Source organism: Zingiber officinale, chromosome 9A, assembly GCF_018446385.1.
Source record: "Zingiber officinale cultivar Zhangliang chromosome 9A, Zo_v1.1, whole genome shotgun sequence".
Classification (NCBI taxonomy): Eukaryota; Viridiplantae; Streptophyta; class Magnoliopsida; order Zingiberales; family Zingiberaceae; genus Zingiber; species Zingiber officinale.
The window spans coordinates 12,228,871-12,244,366 of NC_056002.1; positions in this window are offsets into that span (position 1 = coordinate 12,228,871).

Sequence of the window (15,496 nt, forward strand, 5' to 3'; positions counted from 1 at the left end):
TTATGAGAACCTATTGGGTCACACACAAAGAACAAGTTGATTTGGAGATAGGTTCATATGATGAATCATTCGATTAAGTCTAATTCAAATTAAACTCATTGAGTTAGACTCAATTGGATCCAACTATTGGATTGAGTCCAATTTGAATTAGACTCATTGAGTCAATTAAATTGATGATAAATGAGTTAGACTCATTGAGTGATTTAATGAATTTGAATTCATGAAGAAATAGGAGTGTACAATTTGAATTACTCGTGCATTGGATGCATTGGATGAAGAGTGGACAATTTGAATTGCTCATGCATTGGATGCATTGGATGAAGATAAACATTCATGTCAATTAAGGTAATTGACATTAAGGAAATTTCATGAATGAATAAAAAGGGGTTTTTGGATTCATTTTGATGATGAGAATTGGTGTTCTTGCTCTTCTTCCTCCTCCTCTCTTCACTTGGCCGAAACTTCCAAGAAGGGTTGCTAGCGCAACCTTTGGTTGTTTCATTCTCCACTTCGTTAGCTTGTAAGACAAACGAGGCTTGTTCATGTGGATACCATAGAGGCACGACCACTTAATCATGTTAAGATCCTCATCTAAAGAAACGTTGTTGCCGGGATTGCGAAGGGCATGCAGCAAATGTATAAACTCCCTTCATTAAACTTAATATGTGGTTTTTCTTCGCATGGATCTTCTGGAAGGAACTTATTTTTTGCTATGCTTTTTGACGTGTTTAGCACTATAGTTTCTTATAGAACGTTGGGCTAATGAGTTAGCCTAACTTAAACATATTGTCAAACATCAAAAGGGGAAAGATTATTGGAGCAATTGACCTAAGGTAGAGGTTGAGCAAGTGACCAAGCTTGGATTAGCTCAAGCTTGGGTTTCAATATTTGACAATATATGAAAGAGAAGCCAAGTAAGTTAAGGGGGACCGGATACTTAACTTGAGAAGTCCAATGAGAAGTTAACAAGAGGAAAGTCCAAGTGGGTCAAGAAGGGCAGGATACATGGTGATCGGAAGTTTAACAGAAAGTTGATAAGAATAAAAGTCCAAGTGTGTCAAGGAGAACCGAATACTTAGTGATCAAAAGTTCAATGGTGCAAGAGGAAAAGTCTAAGTTGGTCAAGGAGAATCGGACACTTGGTGATCGAAAATCCAATGAGAATTTAACAAGAGGATAGTCCAAGTGGGTCAAGAATAACTGGACACTTAGCTTAAGTGAGGAAGCCCTAGCGGTTTGAGGTTGACCAGATGCTAGACAAAAAGAAAGCCCTGATAGATCAACGTTGATCGGATGCTAGACAACAAGGAAGTCCCAATAGGTCAAGGTCAATCGGATATTTGGCAACAGGAAGTCCAACAAATCATGGATGACTGGATGTTGGGTAGAGAAACTTTTGGCAAGTTGAGGTCAACCGGATACCAGGTAGGACACGAATTCAGCCTTGAAAAAGACTAAATTTAGGATTACCAATCAATAGGCGAGAGCGACAATCAATTGATAAACCCTAATCTCAGATTCCGGGGTTTAGGGTTGGTCAACCAATTAGTGTAATTGATTGGCCGAAAGTAATCAGTTGTATTAATCGATTGAGAACTTATTTCAAGAGCACAAAAGGCACCGAAATTGATTAGGGCAATTAATTGGGTAATATGTTTTCCGCAAACAGAAGCTTGCTAAATCGATTAGTTTAATGGATTCAACATTAAGGATAATTGATTGGGAGGCATTTTTAACCCGAAAGCAACCCTAGAAAAGGTGTTTCATGGAGTTTTGAAGCCACCAGTTCTTAGAGATTATGAGGTGAAGTGCTAGGGCATTTCCGAATCAACAAGAGACATTTCTGAGCTATAAAAGATCAAACAATTCATTTTCGATTGTATTTATCTTTTCTTTCTTGTTTCTTGTCGTGTTCTTGTAAACATGAGTTTGTAAAGACTTCTCTGCCTCTGGATAATTTCTGAGAAATAGAGAGTTCATAGTGGAAGCTGTAATGAGTGAAGAGTAGACCTTTGGATTAGTCACCTCAAGGAGGTGGATATCATGTAAAATCTGGAAGTGTTAGTGGTTTGTGTGTTTTGCTTCAAGTTTTCGCTTGCATTTAAAATCAAAGAAGCGCAAGATATTCACCGCTCCCCCCCCCCCCCCTTCCTTCTTTTTCCTAGCTCTCAAGGTCCCTAACACTATCCACCGATGTTGTAAATGATATTTATTATTAGGTTATTGGTGGAAGGAAAAATAAACTCCATCTACAACCTTAATTAGCTTTCAGGAAAAGTCACTTATGATCATGTTATGACTTCTAGGATCAGGGGTCGTCTCAGTTCTTCATCAACTTGAGCTGAAGCATTAAAGAAAGAAAATCAAGAATTGAGGAATCGTGTCACTACAGTAGAGTAGTCCATTGATGATTGGGTCAAGTTGGCAGTAGAGTGATATGTGCAAGAATTCTTCTGCAATGTTCCATTAATGAGTCATTCTATTTTTCCAATGCCACATGGTTTAGACTCTCAAGAGACTCAAGACCCGAATGCTACTGATAAGTAACTCATATGATGTGTGTTGACTTAGTTTTTTATTTATCACTCATAAAAAAATGCAAAATAGTTTTGTTTTTTTATATTATATGCATAGCTAATTGTATTACATCTTTTCAGGAATAATATATATAAATGTATATTCTATTATCATTAGTAGACATCCAAACTCTCATTAAGATATATTTTTTAAAAATAAATATGTAAAACTTGTGTTTATCCGTTTGATCATTTTTCTTATAAATAGTTTTGCCTATGTGTATATCTATTTTAATTTTAAATTCATATATGAGCATGATTTTTTCATAAATGTGTAATTTTGTTCTTAGTTTTTTTTAATAATCTATCATATTTGACTTACTACAAGATGAGATAATGATGAATGCACTTTTTGAAAATAGAATATGATGTGTTAATATGTCCTTGTTTTTGTGATGGAATTATTATTGTGATGAATTATGTATGATGTTTTAAAAAAAATGAATGAATTTGTTTGTACCGTGGATGATTTTTATATATAGATGTTCTTTGGATATGATGACTTGTGATGGTTGGTATCATGAATTGTTTGTATAGTGGATGGATTTGTTTGGATAATGTATCGTGGATGGTATAATATAATGTATAGATGTTGTTTGTGATGGTTAGTTTGTGATGGTTTGTAAATGATGTTTGTGGAATGGTTTGTGGATGTACCGTGGGTGTGTAAGTAGTGAATGAGTCTTTAATGTACTATCGTGGATGTATTAGTAATGGTATCATTGTATGTTGAATGTTTGTATGATATTTTGATGTAAACAAGATTTAAATTGTGATATTGGGGAGGTGTGTCAAAAAATTAGTTAAAATTAATGACAAAAGATTACGTATCCGTCGCTAGTTAGCGATGGAAAATTATTTCTGTTGCTAAATGAGGTTGGCAATCAAAAAAATGCATCCAAAAATTTGGTCACTATGTTCATTTAGTGATTTATTATCGATTGAAATTTGGGTCGCTAATCGCTGGTTTTTTCTTTTATTGATAAATCAAGGACCCTTTTTTATTTATACCTTACAAGTCATTTCATTTAATAAAATCTTCTTTAGTGACAGAAATGTGAAACTTCTGAAAATGTTTTCCGTCGATATATTTAGCGACGGAAATTATATTCCGTTGTTAAGTTTAGCGATGGAAATTAATTTTTATCGTTACTTAGCGATAAAATTTAATTTCTATTGCTAAATGATGTGCACGACAAAAAAAAAATGACTGAAATATTAATTATTAGGTCATTAATCAGTCACTAAGTTCACTTAATCAAATTTCTGTCTCTACTAAGAGTGATTTTAGTGACTCATCTTATAATCAAATTCAATTTAAAAATTGAAATGAAAATAAATATTTAAATTCATTAGTTATTTTTTTTCCTTAACCATCTTTTCCCTAATTCCCCTGTCAAAACCCAGTATAATATATGCACACTAAAAAAAATAACATGTAAATTTGAACGGTGATACTCTTATTATTCCTCTAAATATTTTATCACATATTTTTTTTAATTATGAATTTAATATTTATATTTAATTTCAAACTAATTTTAATCAATATTATATTATAAGTGAGATAGATTCATAGAAAAGTTCAAACAAGAATTAATTTTACTTTAATCAGATCCAGATTAAAAAAGATTTAAAAAAAATAGAGAGAAAGAAGTAGATAATTATTATCTATCTATATATATCTATATATATATAGAAGGGACTATCGAGGACAATCAAAACCCTAATCGATTTTTTCTTTTCTCCATGGAAGGCCAAACTTTGACATCTCGAGTAAGTAATTAAATAGAATTAATTGTTGAGATTTTCTCCGGCTGGTATTTAAGCTTTCCTTTGCGAAAGCGATTAAAATTATTCTTTGTGTATTAAAGATAATAAAGGGTATAGTTTTTCTATTCTCATTTGTATATATAAGAGTTTAAATCTTCTTTATTTTAAAATTCTTTGTAGTCGAAGCAACGAAGTGTACCATATACTAGATATGGATTTGGAGACAGTTATGAAAAGCCTTCTTTGGAGAATTCTCTCATCTTTGGTATGTATATTTTGTTAATCTATCAACTAATTATTGGATTAATTACTTTTCTTCTGAAAGATTTGTGTGATATATAGAAACCCAGCTGAAAATGGAACTGAGGGAACAAATGGATAAGAAGTCGCTGAAAATACAAGAACTGATCAAGAGTAATATTGAAAAGTTTAACAAGTCATGTGAAGATGAAATGACTGGTTTGAAGGATCAAATAAAGAAGTTGATAGAAGATGAAGTCGCCTTAGTGTTGGAAGTTGCATTCCGAGAATTGAATGAGAATGAACGAATTAAAGAGACATTCGAAAAGACAAGTAAGATTTGTTCAAATAACCTTTTTAAAATTTGTTTTGTATTTTCTAAATGAATTTATATCAATTTAGATATTATTAAAACTATTACTTAGTTATCTATCTCTCATAATTAAGAAAGGGAGAGAGACTCTTCATCACTAAACTCAAATTTTTTTACCCTCGATCACCATTAATTGTTAGAAATTAGCACACAAGATTGATCATATGACCTTACTAGTATTCCTAACCAACCATCATTATCTCTCTATTTGCCAATTGATAGAAATTTTTATTGTTGAAACATATATAAATATAATAGATTGATTCCACAATAAATCTTATAGGAAATTAAATATCATCTAATAGGTTGATTTATCAAATAATACTAATAATATTTATGTCATTTGCTAACATTATATTAATTTTATATTAAATCTTGCTATGTCATAGATTAACTCTATAAATTTTAATTGATCAATTGGGTATACATATAACTAGTATAAGACAAACCAAAAGGTAAATAAATGAGCAATATTATTTGAACTCTTGAAGTTTATAAAAATAATGACATTTTATAATTTGAATTTGATTTTCTGCCTTGTGATATTATTATATATTCATATCTGCATGTTCTCTTATAAATATGAAATAATTCAACAGGTGAAATCTTGAAACTCCGAGAGTACACCTTGGCGTTGCACCGTTTTTTCATCATCCTCATAATTGGATTTTTCTGTGCGGTAAATATTACCCTTGCGTGCATGAAGACAACACCGATATCAAAGAATTGTTCAAGATGTCATTAATTATGCATAATACTTTTTTATAAGCATATATGTACATCCAAATTTTTATAGTTTCAATAAAATTTTGTTTAATCGACTTTAATTCATACTTTCAATAAAATTTTATTGATGTGGTTTGTTTAAATATTGATTTAGTTTATATATATAACGAAATATTGTTTATTGCTTTCTTTTAATCTCGATTAAAGCGCTAAAATATTATATAACTTTGAATATTGTTAATTAAATAGACAGATAAACTTAAGTAAACAAATTTACTTAAATTAAATTCGATCTTTTTTAAATTTAGGAAAAAATATGTCTCTTTTTTTTAAAAAAAAATCCGCATACATTTTACCTCTATCCCAAAGAAGAAGCCAGCCGCATAGCAATATTTTCAATTGCGCCCCCATAATTTCAAAAATTCAGCGTAGATCCCTTAATTTTGGTAATTAATTGACAATTAATTGCTATGGACACCCCTCCCGGTCTCCCTTGCCCGATAGCCCTCGGCGTCCACCAATCTTGCAGTCGCTGCTGGTCTTGCAACCGTGCTCTGGCTCACAAAACCTTACATCGGCCCCACCTCCGATCTGTAGCAACCGGAACCTTCCTACAGAGGCCTCGGCCCCTCCACGGCAGCGTCCCCATGCCCCTGCCCTCGGTGTCCGCCGATCTTGCAGCCGCTGGCACTCCAATATGAGTTGCTTACTTGTAATCTAATTTTAATGGTTTAAGTGCAGGTATGTGATTTAAATATATTTATTACACTCTTATCTCTCTTATAAATAATTTGTGGTTTATATTGTTAGATTCAGTATATCATAATTTTAATATGTATCAATATAAATTTTTTTATACGGTCTTTTCAATACAATATATAGATTTAGAATGCAATGTACCGTAAGATTTGTATGCACTCCTCATACGGTGCATAAATAAGACCCTGATAATCAATAGTTAAGAAAATGGGACAGTTAATAATTAAGAGAAGTTAATAGTTTGACTTTCTAACTCCATCCTCTCGTATAATTTTTGGTCGTTCACAGATCGGGTCCTCTGAGGTTTTAACTAGTTCCCAACCGATTATCTATTGATCAGATTATCCAAACTCAGTCTCCTACATATGACCCGAGCACATTTATCAGACAAATCCCGACCAACTCTACATCGGTCATAGTCTCATATGAGTCCTGGCCGATTCTGTGCAACTCATCCTCTGCATCTCACCCAGCATAATCCCTTGATAGCCCCTAGCTGGCTGCACATAGGCTAGGGCATCAAGACTTAGTCCTTGCACCACATTCGAGCAAGCATCTCAAGCTATCCATGGTTGAACTTGAGCGGGACGAATAACACTAAGCAACAACAATGTCAAAAAAAATCGTAACCTCTTGTCAGAAAATATAATAACTGTCATGAATTAGGGAATATTCTAATATTCTAATATTTTATCGCATACTAAGAGTGGAACCTCCCTCCAACTATAGGAGGGGCACCGTACATCCTCCCTCACCCGACATGCCCTGATACCCGACATTCTCTGACAGTGCACAGGCTCAAAAGGCAAGCAAAGTCATAAAAAAAGGGAGGTCCTCTTCATTGGCCAAGTACGCACACATCCACACGCATCTTCAACAGTTCTTTTTTCTTCCTTCGTACACAGCTTCGCTAGAAAAAGGACTTGACTTGAGCGTCGGAGGGCCTGCGCCAGGAACCTCTTCTCTGGTTTTTGGTCTCTAACGCTATGTGTGCTTGTTTGGGTGTGTGCAGGTTCCAAGTACCACTGGTTCAGTTATTACAGGCCTATAGTTCCACGTTGGGGTGCAAGTTTCCAACGTACACATATAGGGTGTGTCAAAGTCGCTGCTCCATCAATGTCGACAACATCTTTGCCGGCATTTGCCTTACTCAGCTTCCAGATAAGATCAATTTGACACCGTTTGTGGGAAACTTCTCCACCTATTCTGGAATGTGAAGATGAAGGACACTGGTAAGATTAATTTAACCATGACAGCAGAAGAATACGAGTTGTTTAAAGAGGCCAAGAGACGAGTAGCCTCCAAGAGGCAGACCATAAATTCACAGTTTTAGAGGCTACCTATGGCCTCGAAGGACAAGACCCGAGCTTCAGATATGGGATCTAAGAGGAAACACCCAAATGAATTCCCTTGAGCTTTCTATCGCAACCCCAGCGAGGATAGCAACAACAAGAAGGAGCAATACAGGCCTCTACGGTCGAGAGTTCCCTGCCGAGAGACTCAAAAAAGGGAAAGGTCATAGTCATCCAGAAGGAGCCCAGGGAGATGCCCGAGGAACTTTGAGTACCCTTCTCTCAAAGGGTGTTTGAGGAAAAACTGCCGAAGGGGTATAAGCCCCCATCCATTGAAGAATGTGAAGGCAGTAAAGACCCGGAGGATCATCTCTGCAAATTTCAAAATGCTGTGTTGCTACACCAATACAGCGACGCAATTAAGTGCTGAGTGTTCTTAAACACTCTATCAAGCTTGACACAAAGGTGATTCGATAGACTGCCTGTCGGATCCATCACTTATTTTCAAGATTTCAGGAATGCCTCCCTGCACCAATTTTCCAGCCGCATGAGGTATAAAAAGACTAACCACTGCCTATTTTCTCTTAAACAGGGACCCACGGAGTCCCTAAGGACTTACATAAAATGCTTCAACCAGGTAGCTCTGGACGTCCTGTCCTCTACCTCTGAAATATTAATGAGCTCCTTCTCTCAAGGTCTGCCGGAGGGGGATTTCTTCCGAGCCCTCATTCGAAAGCCCATGAAAATTTTTGATGAAATGCTTGGAAAGGCAGCAAGCTATATTAATGTAGAGGAAGCTCAGGCAGCCCAAAGAAAAGAAGCCAAGGCGCCTGCTTCTATCAACAAGGCAGAAAGAAGGCCACCCCAACCCCCCCCCCCCCCCTCGCTTGACCTTCTTCCCGCACTAAAGATGTCAGACCAGGTTTTTCGCCCATCCAGGAATTTAGGGTGGCGCAATGAGTCAAGGTCGTCCAAGCTCCTACTAACAAACCCGCCTAGTGGGAGCCCCATTATTGCACTTACCATAGGTCCCACACTCACTACACAAGAAATTGCTTCCAGTTTGCCTGAGATTTTCAGCGGGCCGCCAAACTCGATCTACCTCTGCCCAAGATCATGCCCCAACTCCAAAGGTAGCTGGACAATCCCCCCCACTCCTTTAGGTCAACTAGTCAAATCCCTGCCCGAGAAGGGAGGGCAGGGAAGTTGGCCTGCCGGATGAGGCAAAGAGCTGATGGAGTTCCCTGAAGAAGAGAATAGGGGCAATGCCGCTATTCGAGACATTGGCATGATCTCCGGGGACCCACAGATGGGGATTCCACTAGAGCCAAGAAATTCCATGAACGTCGCTTAGAGATACATGCAGTAGGTTACAGCTAGAAGCAGGCTGTAGGGCCCTTGATCATTTTCGGACCACAAGATCTTAAGGAGTGGAGCTCCCTCATGATGACGCACTCATCATCAAGGTCGTCATTGCCAACAGTCGTGTGACGAGGGTTTTCATGAACATCGGAGGCTCTGTTAACGTGTTGTTCAAAAGTACGTTTGATAGCATGAAGATTGACGCTAATGAACTTCAACCCGTAGTCACCTCTTTATATGGGTTTACAGGTAATGAAGTACGACTAATGGGTCAAATTAAGCTGGTCATATCTTTGGGCAGCGAACCATTGGTGAGGACTCAGAGGAACACCTTCATCATGGTGGATTCTCCATCCTCTTATAACATCATTTTGGGAATACTTGCCCTGCATGAATTCTGAGCGGCAGTCTCCACTTTCCATTAGAAAATAAAATTCCTGGTGGGTGACCAGGTTGGGAAAGTTAGAAGAGAACAATTGATATCGCGTAGGTGTTATGTAGATATGGTCAAAGTCGAGGCATGCAAGGCTCGAAAAACCCAAGATGGGGGAGTCTACACTATTCAAGAGGAGACTTTACTTATGGAAAAAGAGCTCATTCCCTAGGAGGAGATTCAGCTTCATCCCGACTGGCCTGAAAGCATCACTCGTATAGCGAGTGACCTGCCGCCGGAAATCAAGACAGATCTGGTCGAATGCTTGGTACGCAATAAGAACGTCTTCGCCTAGTCCAAAGAGTTGTCAGGAGTCAGGCCCGAGGTGGCCGAGCACAAGCTTCATCTCTTATCATATTTCTGGCTAGTCAAGTAAAAGAAGAGAAATTTCTCGACCAAATAGAATAAAATCATCTGAGATAAAGTAGACGAGATCTTAAAGGCAGGGCACATCAAAGAGGTACAATTCCCGCCCTGGATTTCTAACGTGGTCCTAGTGTTCAAGCCCAACAACAAGTGGAGGGTCTGGATCGATTTTCGGAACCTCAACAAGGCCAACCCCAAGGATTGTTACCCTCTACCAAGGATATACCATATGGTGGATTCAACTTTGGGCTGTGAAAGAATTTGCATGCTCGATGCTTATCAAGGATACCACCAGATCCCACTCGCTTGGGAAGATCAAGAAAAGGTTAGTTTTATCATGGCAGACAGTACTTTCTATTATATAGTTATGCCATTTGGGTTACGAAATGTAGGCATCACTTACCAATGGATGATGGACAAGACCTTCCGAGAACAAATAGGGTGGAACGTGGAGGTCTACGTGGACGACATCCTTATCAAGTCCACCTTGGCATTAAATCTAATCTCTGATGTGGAGGAGACTTGGAACACGCTGCGGCTGTATGGATTAAAGCTGAATCCACTAAAGTGTCTGTTTGGAGCTCGAGGAGGGAAGTTCTTGAGATATCTCATCACCAAGCGGGGGATCGAAGCTAACCTGAAGAAGGTCCAAGCACTCCAAGATGTGCAAGCTCCCCGGAATCTAAGGGAAGCCCAAAAGTTGGTGGGGCGAATCACGACACTCTCCAGATTTATATCCCAGTCAGTAGATCAAGCTCACCCATTCTTTAAAGTACTCCAGCGAGTTGCAAAGTTTTAGTGGGATGAAGAGTGAAACAAGGATTTTGAGGAGCTGAAGCAGCACTTAGAGACCCTGCCTTCATTATTCACGCCTATCGTAGGGGAGCCACTCTTGGCTTATTTATCAACCACCCCTGAGGTAGTGGGGGCAGTTTTAGTGAAAGAGTATAATAACGCACAACAGTCAGTATATTTCTTCAGTCATCTATTAAAAGGAGCCAAATCCCGGTACATGGCACTCGAAAAGTTGGTCTGCGAGTTAGTCCTCATGACTCACCGCCTAAGGCCTTATTTTCTTGCACATCCAGTTATCGTGCTAACCAATAGCACCATGGCCAACTCATCAAATGCGCAACCGAGCTGGGGGGGTATGATATATGATACCAACCCCGAGCAACAATCAAGGCACAAGCCTTGGCCAACTTTCTGATGGAAATCTATCAGCATGATTCCAAGGAAACATAGAGGATATATGTAGATGGGTTCATGCAATTAGTCGTTCGACTAAATTTTTGGGTCACCAACAACGAAGCAGAATATGAAGCGTTACTGGATGGACTACAAGCAACTCGACATGTAGGGGCTACACGATAATTATTCACTCAGATTCTCAATTGGTGGCTTAGCAAGTAGCTGACAATTTTGAGGTTAATAATGAGAAGTTATAGCTTTACAAAGAAGCGTACAAGTAGATGAAGGAAAGTTTTGAGGAAGTTACAGTAACTTAAATACCCCGGGCGGACAATCAAAGGGCAAATGAATTAACCAAGATGGCTAGCTCTTTGTCTACTTGGGTCTTGGATGGTCGATAGCCCAAAGTTTCTAAATAGCTCAGATTGACTTGTAGAACAACTTGGAAGAGTCAATCGATTGGAGAGCCCCAATAATCTTGTATCTTTAGCGGGTTATCTTACCAACAAATGTCGAAACAGTGAGGTTGACCAAGAAGAAAGCTAATGCCTATACACTAATAGGGGACCAGTTGTATAAGCGGGCATTCTCTCGTCCATTACTCAAAGTGCCTAGGGTCGGACGAGGCAGACTATACTCTGCGAGAAATTCACCAAGGATGTTGTGGTAGTCATATGGGAGGTCAGATGCTAGCTCGCAAAGTATTACTAGTTGGATATTTCTGGCCCACCCTGTAGAAGGATGTCCAATAGTTGGTGGTCACTTGTCTCTCTTGCCAGAAGTATCAGAACCTATCCGATCGGCCGACCGAGATTTTGAAAATCTTTGTATCCTCTTATCCCTTTGATCAATGGGGTATAGACATCGTAAAGCTGTTTTCCTTAGCTCTAGCTCAAAAGTAATTCTTGCTCATAGCAATAGATTAATTTTCCAAGTGGGTGGAGACAGAGGCCCTGGCCAAGATTACTGAGAGAACTGTCATCCGATTCCTATAAACAAATATTCTATGCTGATTTGGAATCTCGCACAAACTAGTCTCAGACAACAAGTGATAGTTTCAAGGGCGCAAGATTCAGGAATGGTGTCAAGGATTTGGTATAACTCAAGCCTTCACTTTTGTAGCATATCCTCAAAGTAATGAGCAGGTCAAGGTCACTAATAGAGAGATAGTCAGAAGGCTCAAGGTCAAGCCAGACCATATGGGAGCTGATTGGGTTGAAGAGCTCCCCAGCATCCTTTGGGCATACCGAACAACTCCACGAGAAAGCACGGGGCTCACTCTATTTCACCTCGTCTACGGCAGCGAAGTAGTTGTGTCGGTCGAGGTCAGAGTCACTTCCATCCGACAATTACTATACGACCATGATAATACCGAGCGATGGCTTCTAGAATTGGATCCTATCAGCAAGATCAGAGAGAGAACTGTCACTCGGTTAACCGCGTATCGACAATGGATGCGATAAAATTATGATAGGAGAGTGATCCCCCTCTTATTCAGAGAAGGAGATTTAGTATAGAAAAGGATAAAGCTGGTGGGAGAGGTAACTAAGTTAGCACCTTAATGGGACGGTCCATATAAAATCATTAAAAAGCTCGTGTCAGGTGCATATTACCTGTAGGATGCTAATGGTAGGTAGTTGGACTGCCCATAGAGTGTTCATTACCTTTAGCCTTACCGTATCAAAATGTGTCACTCTTTGTATCAACTTTTGTTTGAGAAAAAGATCCAACGTCGTGGAGTAAGCGCTACTGGCATACTTACAAGGTACTCGGTCGGGAGAACCCGGCCAGGATTATGCTTGAGCCTTCCGGGGAAGCAAGAATAAGAGTAACTTAGGCGCTCCTTGAGTCCTCAACTCATAGGACCTGGTTGGGTCCTAACATCCCTCCCCCTGCGCAAGCAGCAAGTAGAGCTCCTCCAGACCTCAAGTGACTGCCCGGGTCTAGTCGGGCAGGGATCTAAAAATCACATTCACAATTAGCCCATGTGGCTCTTAGCATAACAAGTTTCGCCCCACTCGCTCTCACTCGATGACCCACACTAGAAAGTATTCTCAGGGCATGGTCTATCCTATGGAAAAATTGTAAGGCAGGAGCAAGGAGCATGAGAGTAGAAGCTAGAAACAATCTTTTTATAAACAATAGGTATACTAGAGAGGGAATCATTTGAACTCAGAAAAAAATCATCCGGTATTTCTTGAAGGATCTGATGGTGGTTTAGGAAGTCTTCCGAAGGGTTGGATGACAGATATCCTCCTTCTCTGAGCTGTCTGACTACTTCCACCGCTCCATATGCAAGTGATCGAACAAAGCGGTCTCCTACCTATGAGCTAAACTCTGAGGAGCGCAAGCATTCTTCCTGACCCATCTGGATGCAATCGCTCTCCCCAGTCTTATAGGTTTCCAGGGTGACGACTGAGTTGGAAAATTCAGACCGGGCTTGAGCTAGCTCTGTCTGTAAGGAACCCAACACAGTGGCTTGGGACTCCAAATCTTTCTGATAATCTATGAGGAGCAAGTCTTTAGAACTGAGCTCTTTGGTCAAATAGGTCATCTCCTTCTTATGAAATAGCTTGAAGTTGTCTAGGGTGGCGGTTTGCTGGGTCAGCTCCGACAACGCCTTCTCCTTAAGGGCAAGCTCCTCTTGGTATTGGGCATCGACCGCTTGGTGGAGGGCTCCAAGTTTCTTTTTGTCATCCTGTTAGAGATCTACCGCCTGTAAGTCCTCACCGAGAGCTTGTGCCTAGGGTTCATTCATCTTTTTTAAAGATACCACCGCCACTTTCATTTGATGCACTGCTAGGATGGAGTTAGAGGGATGGGATTCCAGGTCAACGACATGATCTTTCAAGATTTTGTTCTGCTGATAGGTGTCCATAGCTAGCTGGCTCAAACGCAACCCCGAGGCGAAGAACTAACCAGAGGGAAGGTCAGTCAAGATCGGAAGAAAAAGGTAGCAAAAGGAGTTAAAGGCTTACCATAGTAGCATCTTTAGAGAATACATCTACTTGGGTAGGAAATACACTGATGTCTATCTGCTCCATAGACTCCATCCAGACGTCTGCCAGCAACCCCCACAACATGACTACTCCAGAGGGAAGGGGGGATCATGAAACTAGGGTTGTAAACAAGTCAAGTCAAGCTGAGCTTTGGGGTATTCAAGCTTGTTTGATAAGGTAACCAAGCGGAGCCAAGCCAAGCTTAAAATAAACCAAGCTTTGGAAATGAGTGTTCAAGTTTGGCTTGGTTTATTTTTTATGAGCTTGATCTTGTTTGAAACTTAGCTTAAGCTTGCTTTCTTTAGATGTTATCAAGCTCTCAATTCAAGATTGGCTTGAGCTTGGCTCGAGCTTGGTTCGTTTAGATGTTATCAAGCTCACAATTTAAGTTTGTTTGATTGTTTGAAAATTTTAATTATTTGATTATTATTGAGCTTGATAATTTAAATTTATTTATTTGATTTTATTATTTATTTATCATATTGAAATGAGTTTTATTAATGAATATGGTTCGTAAACATTGTTCATGAATGATATTTATGAACGTTAACGAGTTGAACACATATGTGTTCAAATTTGTTTATTTAGCTTAACGAGCTGTTCAAGCTTGTTTATTTAATTAATCTTATGTATATTGAACGAACATAAACAAGCTCTTACCAAGCTGAACACTAAGCTTGTTCACGAATGCTTGGCTCATTTACAGTCCTACATGAAACAACCCTCACTGGAAAGGCACGGTAGCATGAAAGAGGAATAGACGAGTCTTGGAGGATCCAGGAGCAAAATCGCTCGAAGCAGGTTGGGTGGAATTAGAAGGCTTGGGGGGATGAGGACCTAGTCGAGGCAGCTAACTGAGATCACCTCTTAGGAGCTCTTTCTTCCCTCCCGACCAGGTTTTTCCCTTGGTCGGGCTCTGTCCAAGTCCCAGAAGGAATGGGAGAGCTACCCGAGGGTCCCGGTTCTAGGATAGAGGCCGAGGTAGGACTGGGTATCTGGGCCACAACGGATGCCCCGGTAGGTCTGGGCCTTTTCCGATGCACATGCAGCTACTCACTTGAATCTGGTAACTATTCTAGGGTCATGGAGGGATAAGCAGGAGGAGCAGACAAAGCCTTCTGAGTGGGATGAGAAGGAGAATGAACAAGCCGCGTCACTTGAGTAGCAAAAGGACGAGGGGTAGAAACAGCCATCGCGGAAGTAGTTGGAGCGGATGATGAGCTATCTCGCTGCAGGATTATTCACCCCGGCGATTTATTTCTATGGAACTCAGCGGAAGAGGCCTAGACAAGGATGCCCGAGCGAGAGTGTCCGCTACAGCAAAGGAGAGGTTAGAATGAGAAGGCAAGAGCACACTATGGCAGTTGCGGTAATTACCGAGAGAATGTGGTATCTCTGAAGAAACGGAG